Consider the following 12060-nt stretch of genomic DNA (forward strand, 5'->3'; position numbering starts at 1 on the left):
TTCCTTTTACTTATTGGGATTTCATATGATTTTTATAGTTCATCTGCAAATAAATTGATTAGTTGCCCATATAAACTATGACTAAAAAATAAATGATATTTCCTGGCTTGTCCTGCTAACTTCAAAGCAACATTTTTTTTCTAGTCATTCCCACTGTGTTCTTACAGGAAGTCAGAATGTTGTCTTAGGTTGATAGGTTCATAGGTAGGTACTAGGCTATTGGCCCAAGGGCCTTCGTAAGCCTAGCCAACATGGTTCTCTGACTTATGCCACCCAAGAAAGTTATTTTCCTGTGCCACTGTCGAGCAGAGACACAGAAGTGATCCCCCGGGTGTATTTTCTATTTCCCATCCACTCATCAAGATTTTTCCTGAAGAGTGCTAATGAAGAACTTTGCTTGACATAGATGGGTAGCCTGTTCCAGAGTATGGGAAGTCTCTGGGAGAGGGATCTATCCCTCCGGCATGTCCTGTTTATTGTGGTGACAAGGTTTAGGTCCCTAGAGCGTGTAGCTCGGAGGGAATGGGATTTCTTTAGGTATGGCATGTCCAACAGCTCTGGGTTTGACATAGCTTTATATGTTAGGCAGAGATCACCTCGGAGTAGGCAATATGCTAAGGAATAAAGCTGGAGTTTTTTGAGACAGTCAGTGTAGGGCATTTGTTTGAGGCCAGTAATTCTCTTTGTGAGGTACTTCTGTGGCCTTTCCAGCTGCTGCAGATGTCTTGTAAGGTACATTCCAAAAGGGGCATTGTACTCTATAATGGGTCTAATGAGTGTCGAGTAGAGGGGAACGATAACCTCTTTTTTCCTGGATGAGAACCCTTTTATGATGAGGTGTGCCATGTAGAAGGACTTCCTGACTACTGTGGCGCTGTGACTATCAAAGGAGAGACTACTGTCCACCTGGGTCCCAAGGTCTCTTATCACACATTCAGTGTTAAGTAGATTGCTGCCTATGTGGTAGTTCATGGGTACAGAGTTTTTACCAAAGGGGATGACACTGCACTTTTTGGCATTGAGCTTGAGCCCATGGCTCTGACACCAGGCATCTGTCTCAGCGAGGCCCTACTGTAGGATGTCCACATCATTTGGAGACTTGACTATGGCTCCTAGTTTGCAGTCATCTGTGAACTTCATTAGCCAGATGCCTTCTATGTTAGCCTGTACTTCGGAGAAGTAGATACCAAACAGGAGAGGTCCCAGGACTGAACCCTGTGGTACTCCACTTGTCACTGGTTTGAAGTCAGATTTGGAGTCTGCAACTTTTACACTGTGGGTTCTGTCAGTGAGCCAGTTGGCAACCCATCTTGTGACGTAGGGATTTATACCTAGTTTAGTGAGTTTAGCTATAATTCCAGAATGGGGGATGGTGTCGAAAGCCTTGGCAAGGTCAAGATAGGCTGTGTGAACCACCTTACCCTCGTCTACTGCTTTGGTGACTGCCTCAAAGAAGTTGATCAGGTTCAGGAGGCATAATCTGCCTTTCACAAATCCAAACTGGGTGGGATCCAGAGTTTGGAAGTTACCAATGTCTTTGTTTATGAGTTCCATGATGATACATTCCATAGCCTTGCAGACCAAGCTCGTCAGGCTAATAGGTCAATAGTTGCCGGGATCAGTGGTGGCTCCCCCTTTGTAGAGTGGTATAACTGTTGCTGTGCGCCATTCAGTGGGCACAAAGCCTGATGTGAGGCTATTATTGAACATGGTGCTTAAGTGGGGAGTCAGTTTGTTCTGAAGTTCATGTAAAACGCAGCCTGGGATGTTGTCCGGTCCCATAGATGCTGTGTTTTTGGCTTTATAGAGTGCAGCTTTTACCTGCATAGTTGTGATTACATGGACTCTGCATTCTTCCTGTATAGATATGGACCCTTTAGGGGGTGGGGGGGTAAAGTTAGCACTGAACTTATCTGCCAGGATGTTGGCAATATCAGTTGGTTCTGTAATTTTCATGCCGTTGTGCTGTAACTCAGAGCAGATCTGGGTGTTGCCATCAAGATTCTTGACATAGCTATAGAATGCTTTGTAGTTGTCCTTAGAATTAGTGGTGATTTTGTTTTCATAGCTAGCTTTGGAGGATCTTATAAGGGATCTCAGCTTCTTACTGAGGCTGACCAGGGAGCTCCTCCACTCATGAGATTTTACTCTCTTTTGTAACAGTTTCTTCCTTCTGTTGTACAGTTTGTTTATGGCAGGGGACCACCAGATTGGCTTCCTTTTTTTGGAGGATAGTGTCTTGGTTCTGTTTGGGATAACACGATCCATGAATTTGTGTAAGTACTTATAGAGTGCATTTGTGTAGGATTCAGCAGTTGTAACTGTATTGTCCATCTGCATAGAGGTCATGAAATTCACCACTTCTGTCTTAAGAAGCATGAAGTTGGCTTCAGAGAAATTTTTTACAGTGGTTTACTTAATGGGGGGTGGGGTGGGATGTGGATATCAAGGGTGATTAGCTTATGGTCGGATCTGATCAACGAGGAGTTGACTTCAGGTGTGGAACACCAGTCACTCATGTTGGTAATGACTTGGTCTAGGACATTATTGCCCCTGGTGGGGGTGTGGATAAGTTGAACCAGAGCATTTGAGTTTATGAATTCCAGAAAGCATTGAGCTAAGGAGTTGGTACATGAGTAGTTTTCCCAGTTAATGGTGGGGTAGTTGAAGTCACCCATTATTAGGGTGTTTGGTTGAACCCTAATATTTTACAGTACATCAAGAAAAGAGGAGTGGGAATTCTGGGGCATGGTGGGGGATCTGTAGCAAGCTACAATTTGGATTGCAGTTTTGCCCAGAGTTAGCTGCACTTGTATAACCTCAGATGCATTATGCTGAGCAACTAGCCTGGAGGTGTGGATATCCTTAATGAATATGGGCACACATCCGCCTTTGGTGTTTTGGTCCAGGTTACATAGCCGAAAAGTGTGGTATGAGTTATAGCATGGTAGTGCAGGGGTGCTCTCTGGAGCCTTGAACCAGGTCTCAGTCACTTTACAGATATCAATGTTCTTCATTTTAAGGAGTGCCTTGAGTGAGTGCATTTTGAGATTTAGACTTATAGCATTGAGTAGCATTACCCTCAGATTTTGCTTGCCTGTTCCTGTTACAGTGGTGAATTTGTCATTTGAACCTTGCCTAAAAAAGGCACTATTTGGGTGGCAAAAGCCTTAGCCAGGATCCAGAATCCCAGGGGCGACAGGTGCAGGCCATCTGTGGCAAAGCATCATGGTCTGTCGACCATGTCATCCCAAGCAGACAGATACTGGATCCCCTTAGAATGACACCAGAAGCTTAGCCAATTGTTGAAGTCAATCATTTTGTCCTTGTACTGCGGTATCATTCTGAGCAATATCAGAATGCTACTCAGGGCTAGGGTCATACCTGCCTGGGCTACAAGATCGGAGAGCTCTTCCATGTCTCTTTTCATGTAGTCCAGGGAGGTATGTCTCAGGTCATTCACACCAGGATGGACAATGACAGAGTCATATTTATAGTTGCTGTGGAGTGACCTCAGTCCATGGGTTCTGTGGCGGATCCTGGCACCCGACAGCCAGCTGACAGTAACCTTCTCCTTGTTTAGCCTGGTGAGTGGGACATCAGTGTGCCTGACTATAGAGTCACCTATGACTAGTGTGTTGGGTACGTTGTTTTGCCTTATTGGCTGTGGTTGAGTGGCACACTCAGTCTGTGGGCTATGTGTCATTTGGGTTGTGTTGGGGGATAGAGGTCACTTGCGTTTCTGCTTTGGAGGTCTCTGTTGCTTAAATTATTATTGAGAGCCTCCGTGAATGTTTTTGTGTTACTATGTGTGGATTTTGGTGGTGTAGATTTAGTGAGACTATGTGATGAGTGTGGTGTGGTGCAAATGTTTACCTTCTCCTCTTGACTGTCAAGTTCAGTCTTGGTTGGAGAGAGCTTTACCTCCAGTTTGACTGGATAAGTACATCTCTCACAGGTTGTAGTGTTGGGTGGTAGGAGGAGAGGGTTGTCTGTGGGGGTTGGGAGGGTGTCCTAATGGTTAAGGTGTTTGCCTTACGAACACAAGGTGCAGGGTTTGAGTCTCGCAAAGGATAATTGGCTAGGCTTACAATGGCTTGCAAGGGCAGTTAGCCTAGTACTAACCTATGAACCTATGAACCTATACATGAGGCAATTTCTACATTGCCTCAATATGCCCAGATTCATCAGATAGACAGGAGAGAACACTGGGAGCTGTCCCTTGGACATGCCTGAATAAAAAACTATTTTCCTCTAGATAAGTGAGGAAAGTTAGTACAAGAGCTGTTTTTCTCTAAGCAAGTGAGAAAAGTAAGTACAAAAACTGTTTTCCTCTAGGTAACGAGGAAGGTTGAGTGCTATAGTAATTATTAGCTTATTTAGAGCTCACAAGTTCTGAACAAGTGCTGAGCATGAATAAGCAAATTTAAGTGCTAAAACTAAGAATCTGTATCTGCACTAGACGAGTTACAGGACAGAAACAAGTGGAAAAGCAGGCCTTCAAATCAGAAAGTTGAGAGAGATGGAAGACTGCCCAAACGGCCAATAACTACAATTTCTGGGCCAGAACCACTCCTTATGTGGTAGACAGGTTACCTAGTGCTTACCACTCCCACTGATAAATTAGAAGGCTTCCCTCCAACACAGAAAGGCTTGGGGGGCTTAAAAGCTTACATACAGTCCTGGATACAGCAAATCTGTATCTGGAATACTAGTTACAGGAAAGGTAGGAAGCAGGCTTACAGTGTTTTTTTTTTTTTAGCTAAAACAGCAGTAAAAACAATTCACATGCAGTGCAAGCTAGCACACTTGAGTATGTAGCAATATTAGACCAAACACAGTTTAAAAAAATGCAATTAAATTAAAAAGGACTAAAAGCAAGTGCAGAAAGAGTTATTAGGTAGAATGTGGTAAAGAGATGGGACTGGGGGAGTGTCCCAGATCAAATCTACAGTGGGGCGGGCAACTGCAAAAGCCACCAACTTTAAACTACAAGCCAGAAATAGGGAGGGTGGGTGAGACAAAACAGTTTCAGCAGAGATCTAAGCAACAATTAACAGTACAAACCCTAAAACCAAAAAAAATATACTCAGCTCTGTATATTTGCAGATAGATTGAGAAGCAGTCTCTCAGAACACAGGTTCCAGCAATGAAATGCAGGCTGTTAATAACAGGTCTAATTTTATGCAAGTCTTTATATAGCTGTTTGATTCAGTTGTAATAGTTTCTAGGGAGTGAACTTAATTTCTAGTTTTGACAAAGTTCATTAAATTAATAAGTAAGTAGTAAAATCTGTCATAGGAAAGGAGCAAAATCTGTCATAATTTTGACTCTCACTTATTTTTTGCTTACTTTTTACGAAGCACCAGTTTGTGTTGCACATGGCTCTTTTGTTACTATCACCATGTCATTTACCAGGCTTCTGGCTTTGGCCTCCAGTTTCCACCATCCCAGAGCCTAAGACACACTGACACACAATTGTGGATATAAGTAGCTTGCCATAGCAGAGGAAGATGGATTATGCCACATTATTTATTATTTTCAGCTGTGTCACTGTCAGTGTTAAATTCATTCTTCAGTAATTGTAAAGTAGCGCAAACTCCATTATCTGTGGGGATTAACTACATTTAATATTTAAGTTTCCTTTGTCCTTGAAAATAAACTAGTATCCCATGTTTACACAGCATGGTTTACCAATGCACCGTTTGTTTCCACTGCAGTACAAAATGTATACATATAAAAGACATACTGGCATTGTCGTGGCAGGGCAGGGTAGGGCAGTGCAGTGGCTCAGTGGATAAAATCTCACCTCAAAGCTTGGTCACTGTCTATGTGAAATTTCCATGTTTTTGCCATCTTTATGTGCATTTTATTCCACCTCCCAAAAATATGCCAGTTGGCTGGTTACACAAAATTGTCCTTCTGTAAAAAAAAAATATATATATATATATATATATATATGTGTGTGTGTGTGTGTGTGTGTGTGTGTGTGTATATATATATGGGTCTACATTGATTCATTGAAAGCTCATTTCACTGAATTTCATTTCACGCTGGCCAAATCGCTGAAAGCTCAAATTACTGAAAACTCATTTCACCGAATCTCATTTCACTGAAGTGAAGTACTGGCACTGTGTAGAATGCTATAAGGGAAGTAAAAGGTATATGCCCTTTTCCCCACTGTAGTACGATCCTAAAGTTAGTATATATAGTTAGGGGGTGTGTGGGGGGCACAACACCCCACATTGGGGGGTTGTGGGGGCATTGCCCCCACCTAGTTTGAGTTTATAAAATACCTACCCAACCCTATTAATTAGGTTTAATGCACAGTTGCCTCCATAAGTGGATCATTGATAACCCCACTCAATAAAGTTAAATGCTTGATTCCACATACCTTTCCTTAGTCATCCACTAATAGTTTTTTCACTCTCAGCTCTGCAGGGGCAAGCCCACTCTGTTCACTCCGCTCACTCCACTCCCTTACCCTGCCCCCAATTCTCTCCCGCCCCCACTATCTCTAGCTTTATACATCACAGGACACACCTTCCAACCTCCTCATAGGCTCTAAGCCCTCCTGAGTTCATCACATCCCACACCCAAAACAACTAAAACCCTCCTACATCTAATATCATGCACACTCTAACTCTACTATTATTAACATCCCTAACCTTCTTTAACCTTCTCACAACACCACACTACATCAACTAACCCCAGCAAAAACTACAGCATACATATACCATAACTCATCCCAAAATAGTTACTCTGATATTTCACCATCACTCTTCAATCACAGAGACACCACCACTGCAGCTGCATTTTAATATACCTAAAATCAAACAATTATACATCTCATATGCATACTCCATACTTAACTACATTTCATCCACAATCTAAACCACTATCTTAACATTATTTTGCCAAAGTGGAGATATTCATCCAAACCCACCCTCTTCCACCCAACATATTAACAACTCTACATCACTCTCAGTGAAAACACCAAAGGACCTTGGCATTGTGATGTTAAACATCTGTAGTATCTGCAACAAAGTATCTGACTTCCATGAATGCCTTACACAGTATACACCTGATATAGTTGCTCTAACAGAAACCTAGCTCAAACCCCAGATATCAGACTCAGAAATACTCCCCCCTGGATATCAAATATTATGAAAAGATAGACTTCATCAGAAAGGGGGAGGCCTAGTATTAATGTACTGTAACCACTTAAATATAATACCCCACCCAAAAATAGTTCCCACCTTCAATAATATGGAAATCCCATTAGCATCACTATTTTTGAACAACCATAAGCAAATATCTATTGCCACCATCTATATTCCTCCAGGTTCCAATATCCCAGCACTGGAAGACATCCTATCATGGTCTAACCACTACATCTCAAATGAAACCATCATACTCAGTGACTCTAATATAAATTGGCTTAAACTAACACAAAACAACTCCATCAATCTGTTCAAATTTATACAACTTATACAAACCCCAACACACACAACAAACAATCACCCTGAATCCACCTTAGGCTGGATATTAGTATCCCACCCACAATACTACTCCAATCCCAACATGCTTTCCAGCACCATAAGTGAACACTTAACAGCCCTGATACACAGACAATCAACCTCCATCCCAAGCATTCATTCATACAAATATACCAGAAATCTAGCCAAGTTTATCCAATCTCACGTTTGCAACCTATTACAAACACTAAACTGGAATCCATTGAAATATCTTCCCTTAGATGAAGCAGTACATTATTTCAATACTGTATTTCTAGATATCCTTAATGCCATATTCCCCATAAGAAAAAAGAGAATTAAACATAACCATGCTCCTTGGCTCTCTAAGTCAACCAAACAACTACTGATTAATAGAGACCGAGCATGGCACAAATGCAGAAAAGATAAGATCCCACCTAATGAAACCACCTTCAAAATAGTTAGAAACAAAGCAAAATGGGCCATTAATCAGGACAAAAAGACTTACTTCTCTCAACAAATTAACACCCACAGTAATAATCCCAGACTTTTTTAGAAATCTGTCAACTCATTACTAAATTCTGGCAGCACCAAAAACCCAGCCCCATTTTCAGACAAAAGTCCAGTTGAAATCACTGAAATATTTAATAAAAGCTCTATTGATATTATCCTTACATTAGTAAATTGCAGGCAATACCCCAGCCCCCATTAACCCATCCATTATACCTCAAAGCAATATCAGCTCCGAACCATCCTTTAACTTCCAACCTGTAGCAACCTCTCAAATACAAACATTACTTGGCAAAATGAAACCAGGCTCATTATCCGCTGATAATCTCCCCCCAGAATACCTCAAAATTAGTGCTAAGGCAATAGGTTTCCCAGTAAGTGTCCTTATAAACCAATCACTTGCAGAACACACAGTGCCCCAGCACTGGAAAATCAATAATCATCTCACTTCATAAAGGTGGAAACATTCATGACCTATCTAATTTTAGACCCATTTCCATACTGTCCCCTCTATCTAAAACAATGGAAAAATACATCCACAACCAACTGGTTGAATTTCTAACCATTAGCAACCTCCCCTTCACAACACGGTTTTCTACCATCCCACAGTACCATTACTGCCCTAGTCGCCTTCACAAATTTCATCTATAACGCCCTCGATAGTAATCTGATGCCACCCTAACCTGGTTCACTAGTTATTTGGAAAACAGACAGCAATCTGTAAAATGGCAGACTAACCTCTCTAGCTTTCTCCCAAATAACATAGGAGTGTCCCAGGGGTCAATCTTCGGACCTCTACTATTCAACATTTTTCTAAATGACCTACATAAAGTTCCCTCTGACTGTACTACCATACAATATGCAGTTGATTCAACCATAATCTGTACCTCAAATAACTTTTCTAACCTCCAAAAGTTAACCACAAAAGGCCTTTACATCCATAGATCTCTCGCTAAATCAATCACAGCTAATACTTAACCCTAATAAATCTAAACTACTCATTTTTGCATCTAAACCTGTTCCCACAGACTTTACTATATTCTCCATAAACAAAACCCAAATAGAGTTAGTAAATCAGGCCAAACTGCTAGGAATTACTATTGACAGCAAACTTAGCTTTGACTTGCATGTTAATAATGCAATAAAAAAGACACACTTCAAATTAGGCAAACTTTACAGAAACAAACAATATTTAGAGAAATCCATCCGAATAAAACTTAAAAAAAGTCTTCTCCTTCCAACCTTAGTATATGGGTCTCCTGTCTTCACCAATCTCCACAACTCTTTGCATCACAAACTGCAGTCCTGTTAATATAAGATTTCATAATTCGCATCAGCCCAAACAAATCACACCCACCATTGCCAGGCCACTAGAGAATTAAACTGGCTAGAATTTGCACATTACCTACATTACGCACAACTTCCTTTGCCCATAAACTCATTTATAAACCTGAGTGTTGCCCTTCCCTGAAAAATATCATTGAACCTTACGTCCCATCCAAAAATATAAGCTCTAACAACAAACACCTACTTAAAGTATCAAAACCTAGTAAAAGAGCAGGTAGCTGCCTCTATTCCCATTCCATAACTAAGCTGTGGAACACCCTCCCATCATCCGTTACAGAATTAGACAACATAATCTCCTTTAAAAGAAAACTAAAACATCATCTCACTGATAACCCCAGGTGCACATGCAACACATATCCAGAGCCTCCTTAATCTAGCAAAACTGTTTCACATAGCAAATATACTTTTGTATATGTCATACTGTTACACCATATGAGTTATCCCTAATCTTTAGTATCTTAGTCCACACATCTATACAACTATCTTAACACATTTTCTCTTCTCTGTCACTTTCTACATTTAATACTACCATTAAATGCATGCCACCTACAATCTACATATTCCCACCACCTAGCTATAAGATTCTACCTATATCTTTTTCTCCCTTTAAGTTTAACTTTCTTATTCTACCTTCCCACTACACTTACATTTCCCTTTTCATACTTTGCCCCAAAAAAAGAAAAAAATTGAGCTGTATTGTTAAATATTTCTAACTGTATAATTTTCCTACATGCTAATGTTCCATTGTTACTGTATTGTGCCTTTTTGCAACATATGTCCTGATTAGATAGTTTTCTGTATTATTTCACTTGCTTTACAAGTAATTGTTTCCTTACAAATTCATGTAATGATTTTCATGTAACTTGGAGCTTTTTTCCCAGGTCTCCACTGAAAATGGGTCTCAAGTCCAGTGGACTTTCCAGTTCAACAAATGTCAATAAATAAATAAATAATAATATATTCAAGGTGCACAGTTGTCTCAGTGCAGAAAAGAAGTTTAAAGTTGTTAGTACTGGACAAAGAAGCCTCAGACTTCACTATGAATCTTCTGTCTTTGTTGGTCATCAGAATTCTTGGCAAGCTGCCACAAATGGGATGCACTAAGATTTAGAAGACAAGTCATTTGGTACTGTTATTGTGAAGGTCTGGTACATGAATTAATTGTTATCAAGTTCATTCTAAAGATGGTGGGTTCACTTGCGGAGTTTCTATTTTCATTTCTATTAACGACTTACAGAACAAAAATCACAGTAGTGGCAAATGACTGTTTTGTTCTGGACCCTTCATCAGAAGGCAGCTTTGAATAAGAAGGCCATGATGTACTTGCAGAAGCTTCCTAAGCATCTTCTCCTTTTCTGTATTACCTAAGTCTGTACCCCCTACATTTCAGCTAAATCTGTATTAAGATGAGAACTGTGATGATAGTGATCATAGACCATGGATCTGTGCCATCACAAGCCTTCAAAATAGAGCATCTCCAGCTCTAACAATACTTAAACCTTTAAGCTTACATCAGGTAGGGTGTGGGCTTATAGACTTTTTCATGTCTTTATGGGGATCCTAGAATGAGCAGTAATAGAAAGTGGAGCATAAAGCAAAATTACTACTAACTTTAGAAAATTAACTGTGTAGCATGTTTCCTAGCAACATTGTGAAAACCACAAGGTGAAAGCATCATATAACTTTTGATCTATGATGGATTAACTGTGTACATTTGCATTTAGATGCCTGTTGATCAGCATGAGAATAACATTGACATTTAAAGTTCTGAACTAGTTCCTTAAATTTGGGTGGACTGAATGAATAACTGATAGCATACCAAAAGGTCTGCAAGGATAGGAACATCTTGTAAATTATCATTACATAAGAGAATGAAATTAAATGAATGTAGCACTACAAAAAGACATACTGTACTTCCATTATTTTCACAATATGTGCCTGTCTGCACTTTGCATATGAAATGCATTCAGACAGAACTCTGACATGAAGTTTTTTTTTTTTTTTCAGATAGTAACTTTGACTAATGGAAAAGCAGAGCTGCAAATAGTGTAGCAATTCTCAGTTCATGTTTGGCAGGTTGATTGGTTTTACGTCCAGCTTTCATTCAACAGAGCTATCCCAGATAACCCAGGCTGGGCAACTAGACACTGGCTAGTCAGTAGCTTATTGAGCCAGTGCTGCTGGGCTTTATGGCAGGCACACACTTGGCAATAGGGGCATATACACCCCTCCCACTGTTAACATGGGTCCCTGGTGTAGGTTGGGTCCTCGACCCACTTATCACTGGTAACTACCCATGCTCATTTTGGAGACATTAGTCAACATGACCGAATCATCTGGAGCCATATTTTACACCATCAAGTGGCTAGCCCTGCCACAGCATGCAGTCTGTGATCCATGTTCTCCAGTCTTGAGGATACTGCACACCACACATAGGTGCCGGAAGCTGTTGAAGACTGGGGTGGGCAGAGGGTGACAGGGGCACTTAGTGATCTAAAAACGGCAATTTATTATAACTATGTACTACCACAACATACGTTCACTTGGAGGACATTTTAAGCTTAGCCAATTCCTTTTTGGTGCTTGAATTAACATTTTCTGATTGGTCTTACCTATCCCATGGCTGATAATTGTATATTAGCCCTAGTGAGAATAACTGTGATCATACCATAGATAATTTGAGGGGACCCATGTAAGGGATGCAGCA

Source organism: Protopterus annectens, chromosome 17.part0 (assembly GCF_019279795.1).
Source record: "Protopterus annectens isolate FY-2018-M chromosome 17.part0, PAN1.0, whole genome shotgun sequence".
NCBI lineage: Eukaryota > Metazoa > Chordata > Ceratodontiformes > Protopteridae > Protopterus > Protopterus annectens.